The 6,000-nt window shown below is 47.5% G+C and overlaps 1 protein-coding gene across 4 annotated transcripts in view; it reads left to right on the top strand.

The window, feature by feature from the left end:
* LOC147031804 (phospholipase D1-like) overlaps nucleotides 1–6,000 on the top strand; it is a 204,162-nt gene that overhangs the window by 229 nt on the left and 197,933 nt on the right. For all 4 annotated transcript variants that reach the window (XM_085867743.1, XM_085867750.1, XM_085867745.1 and 1 more), the window contains exon 2: nucleotides 3,685–3,768. The gene's annotated coding sequence lies outside the window, so the exon portion shown is untranslated. The remainder of the gene's footprint in view (nucleotides 1–3,684; nucleotides 3,769–6,000) is intronic.

The following is a 6,000-nucleotide window of genomic DNA, read 5'->3' as shown; positions in this document are numbered from 1 at the left end:
CCGCGGGGATTCCTTCAGGCTGAACCACACATGGGATGGAGTGTTGGATGAGCCGAAGGCGATGACGGTGTTGGTGATGTGTGTTCGTGGTTGAGTGTGTGGTTTGTTTTTATCGGTGAGTGCTCCCTCCGTTCCGGTGTACTTGGTTCCGGTGTTGTTGAACACGTTGAACGGCGGAATCACCGCCCCGCGACTCTCCGGGCCACACATGTTGCGGATGATCAGTTCGGGTTCGTGAGAAAACGTCCTTTGGATAACTTGGTTTGGTGTTTTCACGTGAACTGCACGAATAATACTCACGTGGTTACACACAGTTACACACGTGGTTACTGGTTACACCTGCGGTTACACACGTGGTGACCACCAGATTACATTGAGCTCCGATTACAATGTGGTTTGTACTTGGCTGTGTGCGCGCTGCACTTCGATGTGTGTTGGTGCGAGCACGTGTGGAGTGATGTGTGAGTGGGAGTGGGGGTGATGTGAGTGTGAGTGGGGGTTATGTGGAGTGATGTGAGTGTGTGTGGGGGTTATGTGGTGTGAGTGTGGGGGTGATGTGGAGTGATGTGAGTGTGAGTGTGGGGGTTCTGTGAGTGTGAGTGGGGGTTATGTGATGTGAGTGTGAGTGGGGGTTATATGATGTGAGTGTGAGTGGGAGGGGGTGATGTGAGTGTGAGTGGGGGGTGATGTGAGTGTGAGTGGGGGTTATGTGGTGTGAATGTAAGTGTGAGTGTGGGGGTTATGTGAGTGTGAGTGGGGGTTATGTGATGCGAGTGTGAGTGTGAGTGGGGGTTATGTGATGTGAGTGTGAGTGTGGGGGTTCTGTGATGTGCGTGAGTGTGGGGGTTCTGTGATGTGCATGTGGGGGTGGTGTGATGTGAGTGTGTGTGGAGATGGTGTCACTTGTGTGCGTGTGTGCAGCTGTATAGTCATGGTCTTGGCTGTGCTTGCATGCCCACAGGTATACAATGTGTGACATTGTCTTACCTGTTTTTTTCTCTCTCCAGAGTTCCATGTTCCATGTACTTTGTGGCCACATTATATGACATATATATATATATATATATATATATATATATATATATATATATATATATATATATATATATATATATATATATATATATATATATTGTTGCGAATTTGCGCCCGCCGGCGTGCAATCAGCCGCTCGACTCGAATGCCGGCCGCCTCGCCCACCGAGACGGACAATTCTGTCGTGACCCTCTTGGAACAACGCCGGGAGCTCGTCACAGGTGGGGGTTTAACCCCACCACGACCATGCCAATTGTCCACCCGCACAGGATAAGGTTGCTTGCCAAATTCGATCTACCCTTAATAAGTACCTGCGCGGAAAGTCGACCAGGCGATCATACCTCACCACAGGTCGACTCCGGACACGAACTGCTTAAGCGGTCCGTTCCGTGCTATCGGGATAACCAAGCGGTGTTATCATCGGCCTCGACGGTTCTGATTAATTATCGGGCGTTTTAAGCCCACTACGAACCCTTTTACGTGAAGCAGGATGGAGGGTCAATAAAGAAAAGACGAAGCGAAACGGGAAAACAGTTCACACAATGCACATTAATTATGCGACACACGGAAAGCACATATATACAGCCAAACAGTCAGAATGCACCTATATCAGGAAAACAAAAGAAGCAACGACGCAGAGTTACAACCGAATACGCGTACACACGGCAACACTTATACAGTTCTACTTTACAAGACACGGCGCCAACACACATTTACTCAAAAGCAAAGGAAAGAAGCCACCCTCATAGACAAGGGGGCAGACGGGCCTGTAGGCCAATATGTGCACGGGACCTGAAAGAGCGGCCAGGTCCGCGAGACCGGGTGGGTCCTCCCTGCGTCCTCGTGGCACGTTGGCGGACGAGCCGTAGACGTGGCCGCGTGGCTGTGCCCAGACTCCGTGCTCCTTCACGGGTTTCGTTGGCGCGACGTTTGGAGTGGGGTTAGAACGGGGCCCCCTTTGTTGCACTATCTCAGCACGGGGGAAAAGGGGGAATTGTTGATGCTCTGGGGGAGGGAGAATGGCTGGCTGGCTTAGGTCCCGCGACGAGTGATCGCCGACCGCCGTCCTTCTCGCCTCGGACCCGAGCTCCTTGGCCTCTTCCCCCAACTCTCCTCAGCCGACTGCAGAACCCAACTCGATGCCTTCGCCACCCGACTCCACTCTCTGCCACACTCCGCCGCTGCCGCACTCCGCCCGATGACTCTCTTACCAAAACTCTCCTCTCTGCCTCTGCGCTCGGTGTTTTATAGGCCGGCAGGAGAAACAATATGCAAATTTCCGGATCAGGATGAGCTCGGAGGCGGAGCCACGCTCGCCCATTGGATGGAGGAAAAGTGGGCGTGAACCTCCCCTGATCCTAGAATTTGCATATTTCGATTTCACACGGACGTGCCTGGAGGTGGGGCCAAGCCGCTCCGCGCTTGCTGATTGGACGGATCAGAAGTGGACGTGTAGCATTCTTGATCCGAATTCTCCCTCGGAAAGGCCACTATTTGCACTCGCGGCTCGGTGCGTATTTTGAACGAGCCCAAGACAGCCCGATGCTCAGTGTTCACAGGTGGTGTGGGAATGGCCGTAGAAGGAGAGAGGTGAGGGTGGTGGAGGGTTTTTGGTGGTGGTTTGATGGTTATGGCGGTTGATTCAAAATAAAGATAGAACAGAAAAATGGCTGTCTCAAAGCGTCGCAGCCCGAATGAATCGCATAAATTCCCTCTAAACAACGGGTTTGGGGCTAACTACACATGTACTTAGAGTTATCTCACATACGGGCCCTGAATGGTGGTTTGCGAATTTCCACAGCCCTAACAATATATATGTATATGAATGTATAAATATATATATATATATATATATATATATATATATATATATATATATATATATATATATATATATACATATACACATATATATGTTATCGTTGAAAGTTTGGTGTTGCTAGAAAATAGGGGAAATACCCCTGGGCACTCGCCAAGTTGTGGCTGGATAAGAAAACCAGGGAACCACTGGTCGGTGTGGATGACCCACAAAATATTTGAGGCCCCACGAGGAGGAGTGATGTAAGCGACATTTTTTAATGATATGATGATGATGATAGGCTCGGATGATAGGGGAAGGGTTAAAATAGTGCTATATGGCATTAACTCCAAAATGGCCGATGTGTCCCTGACATCACTCTCCTCGCGGCGCCTCATTTGACAGAGAACAAAGTAAATACCTCTTGGATATATTTTTTTTAATGCCGCGAACAAACTTTGGTACATCACAGGTGATGAAGGTTGTGGTCAAATTTCATCAAAGTTGCGTGTGATTTTTGAGAATAAAGCAAAGACACATTTTGAGGGGGTAACCCCCTGTACCACCCCCCACCCCCCACTCCATAGAACCCCTTAGACCCTGTGTTTTCTATTGCCATATGAACATACTTTGTACATCACGGGTGATGAAGGTTGTGGTCAAGTTTCATTGGAAGTGTGTAGATTCTGAGAAGAAAGCAAATACCTATTTTGGGGACAACCCCCTGTAGACTCCCCAAGACCCCAATTATTATTATTGTTATTAATTTTTTTTTTAATGGTGTGAACAAACTTTGGTACATCATGGGAGATGAAGGCTGTGGTCAAGTGTTATCGAAATTGTGTGTGTCGTTTCAGAGAAGCAGTTGCAAGTGTTTGCGGACGGAGGGATTGTCGACACGCCATCCGATAAGCTCCCTAAAAACTACGTTCCAGGTGAGCTAAAAAGAAAGTCATAAGTTTTCAAGCACCAAGTTCAGTTGAGTCATTGCAGCAATAAGCACCAAATGTTTGTCCACCTGTTGCAGTCATATATATGTGTTCGTGTGCATTATTATCTCGAGAGGTTGTGATGAACTCATTTCTTTCAGAGAGCTTGCATTGACTGAGTTGAAATGCGAGAGTGTTTTAGATTTTGCAAATGGTGGAAGGCCAAAGGATTTTTAAAATATATATATATATATATATATATATATATATATATATATATATATATATATATATATATATATATATATATATAACCATGAGGACCCTTGTAGTATTTGGCAAGGAACCTCCACGCTTCCATTTCCAAACCCTTTGGATGAGCTGATTTAAAAGTCGTGTCCCTAGCGTACATACTAGTCACCACACCCAGTACCGGTTGCTATCTGTCCCTCATTCTTTTTTATTTTTTCTGGCATATGATTCATTTTTCATCTTTTTCCAGAAGTTCTTAATTTTTTTTTTGGGGGAACCACAGAGTTCACCGGTAAAATGCTTGGACTCCGCAGCTGATGATCAAAGCCAAGTTTTATATTCCACACTGATTTTCCAAACCAAACTACTTTTGCACGCATATGTGGGAGATTGCACTTGGTTTTGGCTCATCTTCGTCCATCTTCGTGCATGATTGTTTTGTTGGTGTTGGCAAGGTTCTTGATGCAACGTTGAAATGATTTGTGATGTTGACTTCCTAAGAGAAACTGTCTTTTGACGGACTCTCTTCTTCCTCTTTCGGCTTGCTCCCGTTAGGGGTCGCCACAGCGGATTAACCGTCTCCATTTCGCTCTATCCTCCACATCTTCCATTGACACTCCAACCACCGGCATGTCCGCCCTCACCGTATCCATGAACCTCTTCTTTGGCCTTCCGCTTCTCCTCCTGCCTGGCGGCTCCATCTTCAACATCCTTCTCCCGATATACTCCGTTTCCCTCCTGTGCACATGTCCAAACCATCTCAATCTCGCCTCTCTCACTTTGTCTCCAAACCGTCCTACCTGCGCTGTCCCTCTAATATACTCATTCCTTATTCTGTCCATCCTCGTCACTCCCAACGAGAATCGCAGCATCTTTAACTCTGCCACCTCCAGCTCCGCTTCCTGTCTTTTTGTTAGCGCCACCGCCTCCAAACCATACAACATAGCTGGTCTCACTACCGTCTTATATACTTTCCCCTTCACTCTTGCAGCTACCCTTCTGTCACAAATCACTCCTGCAACTCTTCTCCACCCACTCCATCCTGCCTGCACTCTCTTTTTCACTTCTCTCCCACACTCTCCGTTACTTTGGACAGTTGATCCCAAGTATTTAAACCAATCCACCTTCCCCACCTCAACTCCTTGCAACCGCACCATACCACCACCCTCCCTCTCATTTACGCACATGTACTCCGTCTTACTCTGACTGACTATCATTCCCCTTCTCTCCAGTGCGTACCTCCACCTCTCAAGGCTCGCTTCAGGCTGCTCCCTACTCTCCCTACAGATCATGATGTCATCTGCGAACATCATAGTCCATGGAGACTCCAGTCTGATCTCGTCCGTCAACCTGTCCATCACCATTGCAAACAGGAAAGGGCTCAGAGTCGATCCTTGGTGCAATCCCACTTTAACCTTAAACCGGTCCGTCATTCCTACCGCACATCTCACCGCTGTCACACTGTCCTCATACATATCCTGCACGATCCTCACATACTTCTCCACCACTCCCGACTTCCTCATACAATACCACAGCTCCTCTCTTGGCACCCTATCATAAGCTTTCTCTAAATCCACAAACACACAATGTAACTCCTTCTGGCCTTCCCTATACTTCTCCATCAACATTCTCAAAGCAAACATCGCATCAGTGGTGCTCTTTCCTGGCATAAACCCATATTGCTGCTCACAGATCGTCACCTCTCCTCTCAACCGAGCTTCCACTACTCTTTCCCACAACTTCATGGTGTGGCTTAACAACTTTATCCCTCTGTAATTTCCACAGCTCTGCACATCACCCTTATTCTTGAAAATCGGAACCAGTACACTTACTCTCCACTCCTCCGGCATCCTCTCACTTTCCAAGACTTTATTAAACAATCTGGTTAACAACCCCACTGCCATCTCTCCTGAGCACTTCCATGCCTCCACTGGTATACCATCTGGGCCAACCGCCTTTCCACTTTTCATCTTCTTCATAGCAGTC

Source organism: Eptatretus burgeri, chromosome 2, assembly GCF_056783735.1.
Source record: "Eptatretus burgeri isolate ZD-2024b chromosome 2, Ebu_testis_v1, whole genome shotgun sequence".
NCBI lineage: Eukaryota > Metazoa > Chordata > Myxini > Myxiniformes > Myxinidae > Eptatretus > Eptatretus burgeri.
Note: the sequence above shows the minus strand (reverse complement) of the source record. Positions and strands in the feature narration are given on the sequence as shown.